The sequence below is a fragment of the Morone saxatilis genome, unplaced genomic scaffold (genome assembly GCF_004916995.1).
Source record: "Morone saxatilis isolate NCDOM2014 unplaced genomic scaffold, NCSU_SB_2.0 Contig3, whole genome shotgun sequence".
Lineage (NCBI taxonomy): Eukaryota > Metazoa > Chordata > Actinopteri > Moronidae > Morone > Morone saxatilis.
Genome location: NW_023339873.1, coordinates 10,360,751 through 10,379,157, shown reverse-complemented (window position 1 = coordinate 10,379,157; position 18,407 = coordinate 10,360,751).

Here is an 18,407-nt window from a genome sequence, read left to right as displayed (position 1 = left end):
TGAGGCACTGTGGCCTGGCAGGAGTCATGCAAAGCTCTGGTTCAAAGTAAAACATATTCCTTTGATTCTTACAGTCACATGTCCTTAGAATGCACATATAACACACATATAGTACAGACATTCATATATCCACACATACACACTAAGACTGCATTTCCTTGCACCAGTGAACCCATTACACTCTAACAATGCACATGCCACACACTGAGTGTCTGCTTAATCAACAATGTCACCACACAATTTCAGTAGATTGGCTGTTGGGTTGGTATGGAGGAAAGTGTCAGTCAGCCATGTCACCCATCATAGCGAACAAACAGTCTCTCCTATGGGGATACAGATGGGGGCCACGTTTCTGCGCCCATGCGTTATCCATCTTCCATCGTGCCTTTCTGTGTGCGTGCATGTGTGCAGCGCCTTGCATGTGTGGTGTGTCCACGTGTGTGTGGGGAAATGGGATGTCAACTGGTTTGTCATGGTAATGGGGAACATGTGTGATTGTGACAGACAGGAGTTCTGGATGACCGCACACAGTAGTGGTGCACTTGCACACACACCCGTGCACGTTGGTCTAATGCAGACAGAAAGCATGGAGGCTGAGCAAGAGCAGAACTGTATGTTCTAAAATATCTTAAATGAATAATAATCCATACTCGTCCTCTTGCTCTTTTTAATCTCTACTTTCTTATCTTTATCCCTTTTTTCTTTTCCTGGTTTCTTCCCTCCATCCTCCTCCAGCCAGCTGTGTTTTTTGGACAGGGCTCCTGGCTGTGGTCTGAGCGAGGCGAGAGAAGCTAACCGTTTGAGAAAAACAGCTCTGGCAAGGCCAATTACACCCAGACAAAGCACTTTGCATGTTATTGTGTTAGGGATTCATGCTTGATTGACTGAATGGGTTCTAATGAGGCTGGGGAACGACATGCAGAAAAGGAAGAAACACTCCTCCATTTCCCTGATGGATTGATTCACCCGTGCCCTCACGTAGACATGCCGGTACAAATGCACTCGCTGGTGCACAGTTACAGTGCAAAGGTGTGCAATCACTTTGGCCTGCACATGGGAGCACATTTACAGTGATGCACGCAAATCAACACTAACACAAACAGCGGCTCTCTTTCTCAGATTACAGCTATAAAGTTGGGACTGTGTGCATCTGTGAGTGTGTGCAGTGGGCGGCAGATGAAGAGGAGATAGTGGAAAGGTAACTTGCTGTATTGCCTCTGCAGATGCTCCTATGTGAAAGCTTCCCTCCCACTGGCATCCTTTTATAGTATCACTTCACTAGGTAGAGTTGGATATAGCAACAGATGGATTGGTAAAGCCTACAGCAGTGATAAAAAATGTCAGCCGTTATTCTTGTTGGGCCTGTATAACAGATGTTAGTTTTATTTCTGTGTTGTGTTGTGCGCTGGGCTTCAACTCCACTATGTTTCGCGTCTTTGAAGTTTTTTTGTTCTTCGTCTCAGTGGAATGAAAGTTGAAACGGATATTACTAGCCACAGGCTAATGAGAATAACAAATGCCAGCTATGATGTTCGTGAGATCACTGTCAACAAAATACAAATTGAAAATGAAATTAGCTAGCAACCCAGGTCCAGTCTATGAATTTTAAAAGGCAGATACCCATGAGCTGTGTGTATGTAAGATGCAGGGTAGGAAAGAGGGGGAAGTACGCAAGCATGGCACCAAAGTCAGGGAAAAACAATAATCAACTATATGTTATATTGCTAATTTCCATAGTCACAGTCATTCATTCCAGTGACTCCAGACCCAGCATTGTGGGATATTTGAGAGACCCTGTACAGAGAGTCATGTAAAGAATATTGACTTCTCCTTCTTTACCCTCTCCTTCTTTACCCTCTGCTTCTTTGCCCTGCTTTTGCACCTGCTCATCTCCTTCCCTTTCGCATTCTCTCTCATTCATCATTTCTCATTGCCTCTCCTCTCCCTCTCAGCTCTCTCCTCTACCTCGTCCATCTCCCCCACCGTACCGAGGTCAGGGTGAGGGGTCAATTGCCTGGGCTCACCACAGAGCCTGTTCTTGAAGGAGTAGTCATGTAACCGCGCTCAGTCTTATCTTTTGTTTTATATTGCCTGACAACTCTTTCCCACAGGAGACGGCCTTACTTTCACCTGTAGCAGCGCGCTCCATACACACACGTGTGTGTGTGTGTGTGTGTGTGTGTGTGTGTGAGTTTTCTGCATGCACGTCAGTGTGTTAGCATGTGTGGGTGGATGCTTCTGTGTCCTCCAGTCCTTCCCTGCCCCTTTTTGCCCACCCTTGTTTATTTGCCCTGTTATCTTTCCTCTTCTTCAGCTCTCTTCCTTACCTGACCTTTTTCTCTCTCTGCCTTTCCTCTTCCATCGATAGCCAGAGCTAATAAGGCAATTAAAGCCTAATTAAAGGAGTCTTAAGAGAGAGGGAAGGTCTCAGGCAACTTCATGAGGGTAAGGGAGCGGTGTGTTTACTCATGTCTCTGGCAAGCTCTCCCCCACTCTCTCCTGACCAACACAACAAAGTTTGAAAAAAAAAAAAAAGTGCTGAGATAATGAAAGGCCCGAGGAACTGTACACACACACAATCCTATCCCGATTCCAAAAAGTCCTCAGATTTATTTCTGTATTTGAGTGGTATCAAGAAATGGGTAACACGAGGTAGCTAATTTGTTCAGCTTCAAGTGTATTTATCCAACCAGCGTCAGCCCACTCATTGTTGTCAAATTTGCCAGCACAGATCAAAGGGGCCTATGCAGCGTGTCAGCCAGGTTACCTCTACTTGGCACCCTGAATCAAAGTCACGGATTAAGGAAAAGCGGGGGAGTTGGGGAGGGGGTTCAAGGCCATGTGACAGACGATCATCTTCTTTTTGGGATGTGAGCTGCCTGTCACAGAGGTCTGGGATGTATCTGCGTTGTTTTTCCACATACATCCCAAAGCCTCTTTTACATCCCGTTGCATACGATCAGTATGTGCACTTGTAGTCTGAAACAAAATCTTTACCCCTGATTTAGAAGGCACTTACAATGCATTAGCCTTGTGGTAATTACTAGAAACTCAATTAGAAGAAACCGCTGAAGACCAAGACCAAACTGGAGGGCTTAAGCTGCAACGCTGGTAAATGGATTTGGAGTTAATTTAGTGAGTCAGAGGGTGAAACAGCCATCAGTGATGTTTTAAGCTGCAGCAAGCAACCTGAGCGCTCAGAGCTCTGTACCCTAGGCTGATCTCCTCTGCAGTCTGCTCTCAATTGGCATTCAGCTTCACTTTGGTTTGAGCGTTGCATTAAATTGTTCTGAGAATTTATTGAACGCATGTGTGTGCCACCTGCGTGTTCGTGCATGTGACAATCCTTCATTCAACGTTTCTTTATTGGTATACTGTTTCTCAGTGTAGACATTACTGTCTGAGCCTCAGGTCCTGTTCAGAGTGGAGTAGTATATTTTATTCATGCATCTTTGTATGTTCTCTAACATGCCTCGGGGCATTTTTATGACCTTAAGCAGTACCTGCCTGTGTCTGGTGAATATCTGTATTTACGTTCTGCAGTGTGCTTGTTTTTGTTTCCGTTTCTAGTGATTTGTAGAGACTGGCCAATACAAGTTAATCAAGGCTGCATATTCATATTTGAAACTTTAAACAAATCCTAATCTAAAAGTTGGTTATTAAAAAATTGTGACAAACAAATGTGCTGAGTGGGTATTTTTAAAGAAATAAACTTTTTTTTCATTATTATGATCTACAAAATAACATAAAATAGTGAAAAATGTCTGTAACTATTTACTTAAACCCTCAAATAGCTTTTTCAGTCTAACTAACAAAACAAAACCAAACCCAAATATATTCAGTTAATTATCCCACATAAGACAAAGATAAATCAACAAACAAATCTTGACAATTGAGAATCTGGAACCAATGAATGTTTGGCATTATTGCTATAAAAAAATTAACGATAATTTTAAAAATAGTTGCAGATTAATTTTCTATCGATCCCCTGCTGAATTTATTGTCTCAGCTTTATTTGGCATTTCTTGTTATCATATGTGAGATAAACTAAAATCAGCCAAAATTTTTGGTCATGCCAATGTATTGGTCAGCCTCTACTGGTTTGTGTTTGTACCTCAGACACCTGCACATATTGGGACTGTAAGGTACAGCAGGCTGGTAAGTCACATATTGGACTCGGCCATCTAAATCCATGGAGAGAGTGGTACAGTGAGCAGATGGACTGCACGTTGTAGAAGGAGTGGGTGGTAAAGTCTGCATGTCCCTGTGTGTGCTTGTGAATGCTCCTATTGGTGCCAGCATGTGTGTTGGCGTTTATGTGTGTTCACGTAGGTGCTCCTGCAGGATCTTGGCTTTTACCTTAGAGTAAAGTTCTGTGTGTGTGTGTGTTGTGGGTTGGTGAGTGGGCGTACATCGTGAAAGCACTGCTGTGCTTCCTTCTTCTGGGACCAGATGGTGATAGAGCTGGTCGCTCCACCCAACTGAGGGATGATGTCAGAAACAAAGACAAAGAGAGGGAGAGAGCATTTCTGATATATTAGCTTATGTAGTCAATTTTTTAGTGCTTTGATTTTATATGTATATTTAAAATGAACTCTCTAGAATCACCTCTGACCAACCAGCACATTCTTCAATGTGCAAGTCTGCGTGCATAGTGCATGTGAGTCCAGCCGTTTGCTAGCGGACGTCCCAAACATTCAACTGCAACCATCAAACTTCAGCATATTTTACTTGATGTTTTGGGGAGCCAGCATTAGCAGTATATAGCTAGCAACCTACTTTGTGTGTCCAGGTGCTGCCTTGTTTTACAACACCTTGCTGAGAACACAAAAGGGGATGTGGGCTTGGCTGGTTCTGAATATCGCATAGCATTACATCATTATTTATGCACTCAGTTGCCAGAGTTTATTAGGTACACCAGCTAAAAGTAATACAGTATAATGCAGCAGCCCTGCAATTAACCTCCTTCATGAAGGGTTATAAGTTTAGGTCTTGGGTTGAACTATTCTTAGGCCATTAGGGGACATTTAACGACCATGTGTTCATTTTTCGGAGGTTGTTTTGTTTGGTTGCTGTTGAATTGTGTTGAGGTAAACTGAAAAGCATTTCTAATATCTACCCATATTGATATAAATGTGGTTGACCTGAGTAAATTCAAAGAAGAAAATGAACTGAACCCCTTTTAACCAAATTTCTAAATAAAGCAAAAGAACAAGTTATGTAAGTAGGGTGAGCTGAGAAGAAATTTACTTTAATGTATGTAATCATTTGAGGAGAGCACATTTTGCCACACCTGTTCCATCCCACATTGCAGCAGAATCAGGCTTCAGTCAATTATCCTAAATTAGGAATTACAACTCTATATTATACTTTGCCCTGCATTGGTAATTAATTATAGATCAGAACAAATGTTTTTTTAAATTTAAAATGCAATCATTTTCATGTCACCTTCAAAACATAAAACCTATTATGTGTGAGGCATGGCCACAGTATATGCTAGAATAAAGAACTATATCAGCCAGGAGTGCTTGATCAGCATTAGTGATAGCAGCTCACTTTTCCCATCAGTTCACTGTTCAAGTGCGTACTGTGCGTTATGATAGGGACACGTGCAAATTGTGCAAGGGGAGCTCATCACCAACCACACAGCTGACAGGCTGATGCTGCCTTGTGATGCATTGCCTCCATCTTTCTCAATAGAGTGTCTGGTTGTGTGTAATGCTGGGGAGGCAATTTGTTGAATGACAACATGTCTCAGCAACATTATGGATCATGAATCAGACAGCATATAAGTCTGCACATGCTCAATCTGTTCTTATAGTGGAGATAAAAATACATACGCAAATACTTTTTTTATTATTGTAAATGTATCTGTAAAATGCAATATAGTATCTCTTGGTTCAGCCTTACCAAAACCCACTGCACAGTAGCTTCACTTTCCTCTCATGCAGCCTCAGGTCCTCCAATATTCCCACAATCCCTCAGGTCCAAAATTACAACCAGTCTTCAGTGGATTGAGCCTCATCTCATATATATAAAGGTCATACGTGACTATTAATGAGTATCTTTGTTCCGGTCTCAGTCTCTGGAGCTTGCTAATTGAGCAAGCATCTCTTTCCTTACATCCCTTGGATGTACACGCTGATGCACGGAGAGACGTCTGACAAAAAGTGTGTCTTTTTTCCTCCAATGCTGCTAACTGCAACGGTGTAGCTAAATGAGGCCTGTGATGGACGCCGTGCCAGACAGAGGCGTCCAAGCCCACCACTTCCCCTCCTCTCACTGCCTGGTGTGCAGAGCAATGGCCAATCAACTGCTCACACAAAGGAGGAATTAGCATATTCTCTGGCACAAAATCGCTCCCTTAATTGCAGCTGCATTGAGCCCGTGTTCTCCACACCTCCTCTCCACTCTTTCTCTATCTCTGTTTTTTTTTTTTGCACTCTCTGCATCACCAGCCTCTCCAAGTGTGTGTTTTTCTGTTACTCTTTCACGTTTCACTTCGTTCCCCCTCCAATCATTCAGTCTTCATCAGACGGCTATTGTGTGAGCACAGGGGGAGTACGCAGAGAGAGAAAGATGGGGGCTGGGAATGTGTTTGGCATGCTGTACTATAGGAACAAGGTTGTCAGTCTCAAATGATGCTCTCATAATCAGCACATTGGAGCTGGGCTGCTGCACAGAATGACAATATCAGCCCGGCGGTATGTACATTTCTGTGGTCTCCCTTTTGGCCTGTCAATCTTTCTTTATCTCTCTCTGTTTGTGCTGCCTCTCACTGCTTCCCTTTTCTATCCCAACGTTTTTGTTTGTTGCTTTTAGTCTTTCTATCCTTGCTGCGTTTTTCTGGCATGCTTTACAGTTCTTGTGCAAATTTCCTTCTGCTCGCGCCTTGCTTTGCCTCCAGTGTTTCATCTCCATCTTCCTCTCCTGTTTGCTTTTCACTCCTGCTGCTTTACCCATTCCCTCTTTTACTTTTTTGTTTGGATCTATCTTTCTTATGTTAATTACAGGCAGCAAAGTGCAAGGTAGGACTTAAAAAGGTTGCTTTAATGCTAGTTTTGTTTTCCTAAGTGGCTGGGTGTACTAATAGCATGCCTGTTTTGCACTAAACACCATGTGAATGTTTATCTGTGCCTCTAAAGATCTCTTTCACTATCCCATCTTCCCCCCAGTAATGATATGCTCAGAACAGTAGCAAAGTAAAATACAAACCCTACTGTCACTGCCTCTACCAACTAAAGTTTCCCCACCCAGACCTCCTTTAATGTCATATTCATATACTATAATGTGAATCTTCTCTCATAGTATCACGGTTGTATATCTGCCTCCTAACTCTGTTATCATCACTGGGCTCACACAACTATCTCTGCTAACACTGTTACACCTTTATCTCTCCTGCCATATACTGTCACAGTTGTGGTGTGTCTGTCTACCTCTGTTGTTGCTTGTAGTTTGTCTCCCAGCATTGCTGTTGTGGTAACAGTGTTTATTCTGCCAGTCAAAGATGAGGCAGAGACAGCATCACTCATCTCTGTGTTGTGGAGAGAGCCTGTGTGGAGAGAGAGAGAGAGAATGAGAGGCAGCAGTCACATTTCAGACTGTAAAGAGTCCCAGGTGGTTTACACAGTTGTGCGTCTGAGATAAGCTGGGGTCTTGACTGCTGTTATGCAGAATTTACATACAGTGGGGATACTTGTGCCGTGATGCAGGCTACACATCCAGTAAGAAGGGTGTATAAGGTTCACCTATACTGCAAGCTCTGCATCTAACCAGGTCACGCTGGCAGCTTCTTCTTGAACAATTACTGCACTGGAATATTAACAATAAACCACAGTATGGGGTTTATTGAGGTAGAGGGTTGGGTGATATGAATAAAATCCTCTACCAGGGTAAATGTTATTTTATCGCAATATGGGTATATGTCATGATATAATACACTTTTGAGAAAATCAATTGAGAAACTCTTTATGGGTAAATAGGCATATCTCATTTTAGCTAATCCAGCAAATTAAATAACTGAGAAATCAAGGCATCTCATTGATCTAAAACTCATAAAAATCCAATATTGCCATAAAGCAGTCTTGCTCATTGATTTGCAGTGTTGCCCACAAAAGCCCCATACAGAGACATAATATAGTGTAGAATATAGTAGCAAACACAATATATAACCACATCTCTGATCTATCATCTCATTCAGTGGTGAAACATTTACTCTTTGTTTTGGATGAAGTAATGTTGTATTAACACGTTTTGAATGGCCACACTTAGACAACCTGTGTTACAATATCATACTGTTATATAAATAAACATAATAAAACACAAATATCCACTAATTCTAATCAGTTACCATGACTACTATAACAGTAACATGACCAGCTGATCCCAGTGCTGCGTGGGTGGAGAACTGCTCTAATTAGGTTATATTACAAAACTAAAACTGATTGAAATGTAGGCTCAAGGTGATCACAAGTAGAAGATGACAGTGTACACAATGTGACACATTTCCACTTATGGTGCTGAGGAAGTTAAAAGACAAAGTTACAGAGTTGGACAAACGTAAAAAGTCAATACCACCCATATACAATCCAAGACGGTGCAAAATGTCATCAGAAGCTGCTCTGTTGCATTGCGTTCAATACTGCCAGTGGTGGCAGGAAGCTATACTGCAAACACCAATCAGTGTGAAGAGTGTAAACTGCTTGCACTCAACTGTTAATTGTCAGTTTGTAAATCTATTATTGTTCAGTAGTTTTCAGCTGGTAGATATTCTCTGTTGGCACACACTTTAAATAAGCATTTCCAGGTTCTATGAAACATTTTACTAGAGCGCCTACATTATTCTTGAGACATGAAATCCCTTAATTAATGAAGAAGAATTATATTGACTAACATTATTATTGTTATCTCATTGGGGGTGTTCAGTTATTCTCTCTTCAGATTGGTGTGTAAAACTGCTGTTTATCCTCTTTGTAATCTGACTATACAAATATGATGCTTAAAGATATGCTAACAGGACTTGGCTTACAGATTGGCTTATCATCCAATCCTGTGCAATTTGCAGTTTGTGGTAGTGCTGGTAATACTAGTACTTGGTATTGGTGTTTTAAATCATTTTCAAAGCTCGACCTTCAAGCGTGGTGACGGCAGTTTCTATGTCTTTATTCATCCACTGTCTCTTTGATCAATTCAAAGCTCAGAGAAATCCTACACCAATTATTCTAAAACTAACCTGTCACAAATTGCTTTTGTTATTAGCATATCAAGTCTGTTATGATTACAGTGCAATACTACAGCATGGAGAATTAAATCCTAAATATATTCTCCTCTTCGCCACATAAAGAATAAGTAATTCCACATGTCTTTGCTCTCCGTTGTTCCCACTGACAGTTTAATAGTGTAATACAATGGTTTGGGAAAATGCGGGTATAATATGAAAATAATTGTAAAACTGCCTGAGGACATTTATAGTAGATGTTTCAGAAAACATATCTCTGCTTGTTATATTATAGAGATAGTTGTACTGGAAATCATAGGAAAGATACAACAACAAATATTAAAAAAAAAAAAATTTGTCCCTTTTCTCCTTTTCACCTTATTCAGGTTTTACAGTGCAACCTTGTTCATGAAGCTTGCAGATAAATCTTAATAAGCATGGCTCTCTGGTATTAACAGTGTTTGAACTGGAAGGCCTGCACAAATAGCCTCTTTATTAATAATGCTTGACAGGGCTTCTGGTTGGAAGCTAAAGGCTCATTAGAACACACTAACTAGTCCCGGGTAGCTGAAACGCATGGCTGCTGCTGGTCTCTAATAAAGAACAGACTAATTGGCTAATTACATTCACAGACAAAGCTCATGAGTGCTTTGCTTATGGACCTCATTGCAAAAGGCCAGTATTTAAAATGCGGGGCGTAAAACTGGGGTCACTCTGAAGGAAGCTTGCTGTATAATGAACATGCGACTGCACATTGACAAACGGAGGTGAACTCACGCCATCACACATAGACATTCACACACTTTCACACGTGCACAATTTATCGGCAAAAAAGGGAGCGGTGACTTCACATCATGCAGCTCATTAAGGAAAATGCCTTCATTACCATGCTTTGTATCTAAACTCTTCATTGACTCAACCAATCTAACTGATTGAAAGAGAATTACTTTGAAGGAAAATGTTGCGCTGTGTGATATGAGAGAGCATTTATGCAGCACAATCAGTGTCTTTGTTCAGCGGTTCTTCAAAAGTTAGCAGGTTGACAACCTATTTCTGGAAAAATTTTACACTCTGCTCCAGCCTTTCAAATAGGTCCCAGTAGTGAGCTAAATAAAGGAGAGATGGGAGTGCTGCAAGATGAAGATGAAGAGCTGGATAAAAAGAGGAGAGGAGGGAGGGAGACAGAGTATAGCTGACCCGACAGGAAGTCTTTGACAGGGACCCACGCGGCAGGTAGCAGAGGTGCAGGACTCTGACACTGAAACTGAGCGCATAGTCATCCATCACCTTGGCAACTTTGCCTGTCAGTACGGCAAGCCGAGGGACGCAAAGGCGGTGCCGGGGCAGATGGGAAGGGAGAATGTGGCTTGGAGTCCTCCACCAGAGGAACCATGGTCAGAGACAGAGACAGGACAGCAGCCAGGATGTGCACTGACACTGATACATGCACACACAGTCACACACATACGAATTAAAATAGGGGCTAAAGGGTGTGTTGACCGTTGGCCTTCCCTGTCCCTCTGTCCACACTGCAGACCGGCTGTCTGGAGGAAGTAGATACAACACATCCATCATCACACACACTCCTGTCTCCGAGACCTCTACCCTGCTACAGTAAAAGTGCAAGTGTGTGTGTGTGTTTAAGTGTGTATGTGTGCATTTTGGCAAGGGGCGTGTGGGCTTTTTCTGCTACTGTCCTCTGCATGTTTTCCATGACTGGCCACAGTAATGTGAAGACAAAAAGAGGACCAAGAGCATGCATTTATTTGAGCTTATCTGCTTGTTGTCTTACTTACAAGTGCTGCACAAGTGTTGGAGTACATGAGAACATTTATATAAGCCCTGTTTACTTCTCCAGTCCTTGGGGGGAAGGGAATGATTAACATTTCATCTGACAACATTGTCTTTGGTGTGGTTGCGTGTGTGAGTGTTTATACTTGTTTGTGTCGCTGTGTTACAGAAATATCTCACAACACAATCACACAATGCTTCAAGCCAATCAATAACAATCAGACTTATTCGGATATGGCCTGAGCTGTGAGCTGTTCTAAGCTTACTCTCAGTCTTAATTTCAAAATCACATCAAATTCACAATTAAGGCTGATTACCATCATCACCGGCTTGTTGTCAAAGGATTAAGGGAACACAAACAAACTGTTAGCGGCCAGATTAACAAGTATGAGCAAACAACCAGCCTGCCATTATGGAATTATATTCAATTTAATAATTGCTTGTCTGTGATAAAAAGCTGCTTTGGTTGAGTTCAGTCAAAGTCCCTCAGGAGCAGCTATGGTGGAATTGTGGGTAATTGTCAACCATCGTTTGAATGTTGTGCAACCAAACTGTTGCTGCCCTACAGGCCACAGCCAGCCGGATGTCACTGTGTTTGTACGGCACAGTGTTTGAGTAATTCAATTTCTTTTATATAGAGTGAACAACACAGAACACAGAGCACAACTTTAATTTCCCACAATTACTCCTCTGCCAGATCTGTTTCATTGCGTCAGTTTTGCGGTAGTAGACCACTTCATTTAATTTAGATACTGTAAATCATAGTGCTTAGATTCGATGGAAGATTAAAACGTAACTCAGTTTAGAGTCTCTGAGGGAAAAGGCAATCATCAGAGTATCTCGTATCTAGTTAAATTCCAGGCGAGGCAGATGTAGAGCAAACTATTGATATTGCTCTATATTAGACCAACATAATCCTGTGTGATTACTCGAGGTGCTACAGTCAAGGATCACTTCTGTGGCGAAGTCTCTTGTGGCCACAAGTTGAGATTAAACCCAGACTTTTAACGACAGAGGCTTGACACAAAATGATGTCAGTGGAGATATAAAGGAACATACCACAGTGTCAGTGGAGTCAAAACTAAGGAAAAGTTGCCACGATTCTCTTCCTACCTTTATTTTCTCACTAATTAGAAAACACCTCTCCTCCCATATAATAATTTTGTTCGTTATTGCATTGTCTTGACCACTGTCTGTTTCTGAATGGGGAGTGCTATAAATTAAAGGTCAGAGCTGTAAGTTAAAGGTCAAACCATTCTCAAACTTTACTCATAACTGCTTGACTAATCTGATTAATCTCTGTAGGATTATATATAGCATGGTGCTAATTGGCCTCAGCAATTGCTTCTGTTATTCAGAGGTGAATATGTGTCTGTACCTGTAAATCAGTTTGTGCTATTATCAGTTTAATCTAATGTGGGAGTATTACCTAGCAACAACTTCAAGTAAACTGTAGTTCAAACATTAAATAATAAGTATAATAATAATAAAGTCTCCACAGTCAGAATTCTTTGCTCAGGAGACTATGATGTGAAAGTGGAAGCAATCTTTAACTTTAGCCAGTTATTGCTTGTATCAGAATATTGGATGAGGGATAGATTATTCAAGACCTACCGTATCAGAAAGGGGAGGGTGGTGCTCTTCTGATCGATTCACTTCATCAATATTGAATCTGCTACACCAGACTACACAAGGCTGGGGCACAGAGGGGTATGGGGGAAAGTAGGAGGGAAGCAAGACATGAGGGGAAAAGAAAAGGACTTGCATAAAGCAAATGTACTGTAGAAAGGGATTGTGAAGTTAAAGGAGATACAAAGGAATCCGAGCAACTAATGCAGCCTTTGGGAGAGCTACACAGCATTATCTATAATAGAGATAGACTAAAGATAGACTAAATCACCAGCCGTGGCTCTTTTAGAACATTGCTTGTAAAAGCACACTTAAACTGTCTCCAACTCCAGCAATAATGTGATTGTAGCCTTCAGACAACATAATAATGGTGCCTTTAAAACACCCTAGATGCAATGTTTGTGTGTAACTCAAGCAGTAATCAACACACAAGACTAGTTTATAAGCACTACCAGTCTCTAGGGACCACTGTGACGGAACTACTTTGAACGAACATTGTCATCAATAGATAATCTGAATTCTCATTTGGCTAAAAATGGAACACCTCACACTTCCATAGGCTACAACTCTCAAGGTATTTATCCTTGAGGCTAACATCATATCACAGAGTATATATATATATATACGAGTACATCATCAAAATAGTGCAGCGGAGACCGAGCTCTCATCTTTGGCTCAGCAGTCCATTAAAGCTCTTAAAAAATCAACTCAACAGGCATCACTGTGGCCGGCTCCATTACTGGAGTACAAGGAGAGTATGGCTGGATCACAGTAATCACCTCCTGTTGCTCTTTAGTGGTTTGAGTGATGTTCCCCTCAGGTTACTGTACATGGGAGTGTGTGTTAAGGGGGGTTGGGGGGTGGGTTTGCAAAATGTGTGAGTGCATGCAAGTGTGTACAGGTGCCTTATCTCTTTCTGCCATCCATTCCTGTCTAGAAATGGCGGCTTCAAAGCAGGCACAGTTCTTCAGGGGTGCTTGAAGGTGCTAAGCACCCTCAGACTAATATAGAGGCTCCCTCAAATGACTTTGTAAGAAAACTTTTCACGACCGTCTCTGCTAACTGGCACATAGTCACATTATACCTCATCACACTTACAGTTAGAGTTACACACTTACAGTTAGCAATACATTTTGACAATACCACCTTTGTGTGTGTGTACTGCTGCATGACCAGAATGAATGACCAGAATTACACTCTATTTCAAATAACTGCTCAAAAACCTGACCAATCCTGACCACTGAATCTTAGTCCTAACTCTGAGAAAACACACACACACAAACACACTGACTCGCTGGGACCCAAACACCGACTGGTGTGAAGGAATTTTTTTCCACTAAATTAATCGCATTGTTGGAGACTTGGCATACATATCCCCTCCACAATTTTAACACCAGCCCTCGGCGCATGTTTCACACAGATGTATGAAAAACGATAGGCACATGTATCATGTCCAGACTTACAAAACCCCAAACCCAACCGGAATACAGACATTTTGGATTTTGGCCTTTGAAGCAATGGACGTTTTTTGTTAAATGTTACTACTCGTTACTGAAAAAACGTTACCACATCACTACATCAAATTTAGCACTCATACACTTGTATTAACTATGTGCAGTATGCTATTTTTTATTACCATTTCCTGCTCATGCAGAGTCTTTGATGAAGCTACTGTGTACCCCTCTAATTTCAGAAGCATTCTCAGTGATTTTCCTGACCCATGCTTACTTCAGAGATGGTTTCAGGGCTTGTGTGGCAAGGACTGTAAGTTCAGCAGACAGGTGTTTTGTGTGTATGTTTGTGTGTGTTTGAGATTGATAAATAGTCACATTTACAGCCACAGAATTACTGGCAATTGTCAGGCACAGTACCTGCCGTTCTCTTAAACTAGGAATTGCCCTCTGTCATTATTACTGTGCATAGAAAATTACAGCCATTCTCATGAAACAGCGTAATCGTCATCTCCTTGACTAATATTCTCATTTATATGTTCTATATGGAATGTAATAGGAAGCCATCTGTGAGCGGGCATTTTCACAGCTATGCAATGACTTAAATAAGCACTGACACTAAATAAGCATCACAGCAATAAATACTGTATGCCATGCAGGGATAGGAGACGGACTACTTGACAAAGAAGCTAATGAGATTGATTGATTGGATGCTCTTGTCCCTAATTGCCTTAATGAAGAATTAATATCATCACTGAATATTTGTGGGAGTGATTATATTATGTTAACATTTCATGATTGTACCAAAGGAAATGTGAATGGTAGATGCATCTGTTGTCAGCTACCTGCAGACTGAAAAAGCTGCTCACAAAATATCCTCTATTAGTATGGAGGTCACACGTTTGGTGGTACACAGCTAATTAGCCTTGAGCTCAGTATAGGCACAGTTCCAATTATTAGTCGATGTGCCCTTTTCAGTGAACAACAGTCATTCTCTTGGCTGCTGTGTGAATGTTGCCTTGTCTGAGTGTCAGTGACAGGCCGGCCAGTGGTGAACCATCAGCTGAGAGGTGATGGATGGGTCTCAAGTGCTGGGTTGAGCAGGAGCAGCTCAAATCTGTCTTTAGCTATGGCTCAATTCAAGACACAGGGATTTACGCAGTCGACGACACACAGAGACACACAGCTAGACATAACATACTGCAAAGCAATCAAATGACACTCTTCAGCATGCAAAACTGAAGTGTTTATATACTATGAATGTGCTTGTCAAATAATAAATAAAAAGTAGAATAGTTTTGAAAACAAATTTATTAATGGTGAAAAAGATGACAAAAAAGTGAATGTTTCAGTCATGGAATGAAACATGAGTCCAGACTTATTATTTTATGCATCTGAAAAGCTTCTTACGCTTCTTTTCCTACAAGATGAGACTCACCAGAAAAATGGCAAAAACCCAACAAATTTGAGTGCTTTTTGATCTGACATGGCTACGGGTTATGTTTAGACAGCTAAAACTACACAGTGAAGGCTAGGAAAACATCACTGTTATGGTTAAAGAAAGAAACCAACATTGACATAAAATACAGTCTCCCGTTTTGCACCAGTATAACAGTACCACTGTACTTCTACCTTTGTTGATTAGAGGACAGTATTCACTCTTATGGCTGCAAGAGGCGGCTTGCAGGAAAGTGTAAGCCAGTCTTTTTAAATGTTTGAAAAATAAATGAAAATACATAACTATCAAAATGTTATTTATATTGTTGCAGGAGTGGATTAAAGTTTTCAGATACAGTAAGTATAAATATTTTTGCGTTAATGGTGAATTAATTAAACATTTTCAAATTGATTTGTGTGACAAGAAGTTTCCTACACAACATACAGTATTTGTATGACCATGGTTGCACACACACACACACAAGAACAGGAAAAAGCAGGCAGAAGAGCTGATAAACACACTGCACCCTCCCACCCTGTGACTAACATGACACAAACCTCTGAGACTTAAAAGCCAACGGTTTGTTTTTTTCCTCTTTCTTTTTTCCTTCGTAGGTCAACTCATTCATCTTGAGGCCTGCTGAGACGTCAGAGCAGGGCATGGCTCAATCGATCAGGAAGTCTACCTGCCCTTTGTGTGTGTGTGTGTGTGTGTGTATTTCCTCATGCATGTGTGCACACACAAGAGGTCTGACTGGAGCATTTTATTAGCGGCCACAGGGAACGGCAGCGGTGGCCTTTGCCTCTCGCATCACTTTCTCACCTTCTCCCCTCCCACGTCTCTTAGCACATATCTATTCTTCTCTCATCTTCTCGTTTTTACCCGCATTTATCTAGCTTACCGTCCTCCTACCTCTTAATTCCTCCCAATCCCTTCATCCGTTCATCGTCCTTCCAACGCTCTTCACTCTTTTACTGACCTCTACACCTAATCTACCTCATCTCCCTTTCTTCCAATCCTCCTCCTCTCTTGCCAAAAGTGAGACAGTTGACAGCTTTATGGCTTTGTCGTATCTACAGTCCGTTTACCTTTCATTTTCTGTGGTGACACCTAATTAGCCAGTTGTCATGAGAGGAGGTTGGTTTGTAGGAGGAGGCACAGCGTGGCGGGATCATTTTACAGATAACAGGCACCTGAGGTTGGAGATGCAATGAGAAGGCCCAAGCAAAGTGAGGGGTTGGAAGGATTGAGGCAGGAGAGAAGTGAAGTAAGAATGACAGAGGGATTAAGGTGTGGAAAGGGGGTGGGCAGGGAGACGCCGGCAGGAGGATTTGAAGGAGCTGAAACTGGATCGGAAGACAGATGAGAAGGCGCAAAGAAGTTCAGGATCTACAATGTCACAGTTGAGTTCTCAGGTGAGATTCCCGCCGGTCCCTGAGCATGACCTAATAAAATATGCCATCACCTCGGTGTCAGAAAGAAAGCCTTAAATAGAATCCTGCACCCCCACCCCCACCCCCCCACACCCCCCACAACACAACACACACACACACACAGGCTTAGTACACTACACTGTGATCTAGGAGAAAGTATGGGAATACCAAATACAGACGTGCATTATTGGCAGAAGATCACTTAGAAAGGTAAAATATGTAAAAACTTTCCTCATTTCTCCATCACCTTTTTCTAACCAAGCGATATTTTCTTTGCAGTGTATGTTTATTAGTGTGTGTGTGTGTGTTTTGTGTGTGTGTGTGTGTCTTTACATGTTATATATTTGCATGCATATGAGAACGCAGCCACCCGGTAGCAGCTGCTTCCACCACTTCTCATTGATAAAGGATGAATGACAGTAATTAGGCAAGCGGAGGTAGCTAATAGCTAGTGTGGGCAGAGAACATACTGTACATGAATTGGATTCTCCATCCGAAAGTGATTGAAGACATTCGACTAGAAGTGTCAGCTACATAAATACACTAATTAGATAGGGGCTGTGTGAGCTTTACTTTCTCCCTCACGTTGGTTAGACAGTAAAGTAAAAATGATGCATTCCTGGTCACTCAGTATGAAGCCCAGCTGTACACGAGGAAATGCAAAAATATAAGTAATATGCACATAATGAGGGAGTAATTAGGACTGCAGCGAACTTATTCTCTTTCTAATCTGTCAGTCATTTTTCCCAATTAATCCATTTACCATTTAATCTAAAAGAACGAATGCCAAAGTTTCACCTCACAGGTTTACTGAGTCAAAAGTGATGTCTTCAAATTGCAGGGTTTTTTTTCCAACCAACACTCCAAATAAAGTTACTATGGTATAATAAAGATGAAAAAGCAGCAAATAACATTTTAGAAGCTGAAACTTAATGTTTGGGATTTTAAACAATATTTAACAATTATTACTATTTAGAATTAAAACTGATGTTGATAGATTTACAAAACTATTGACCAATTAATTTATCAGTTCAGCTGTAGAAGCAATGGCTGGTTCTGCATAAGTCTGATTGAAACAGCATTGGTTTATGTAGACATAGTCAGCAGGCAGATTCATAGATATCTAGGAACTAGTACTTAGTATCTCACAGTCCACAGAGTCATAATTATTCAGGAATTACTTAATTCACAGTTAGTTTCTAATTTGTTCTTTACTCTTTCTTCAGTAACCTCTCAGGTTTTAGTGTATGATTAATTTTAAATGTAAAAAAAAAAAAATGCTGATGATAAAAAGTCAGCAAAAGACTAAAACTTAACTTGATGCCTTAAAGGTAATTATTAGTCCTGGAATAGGAATTAGGTTGTCATCGCAACTGCCATCCAAGAGTCAGTGTAAATACAGCCTCAAGTGTTTCCAAACCACCCTCCTGGAGCTCTGATGTCTGGGC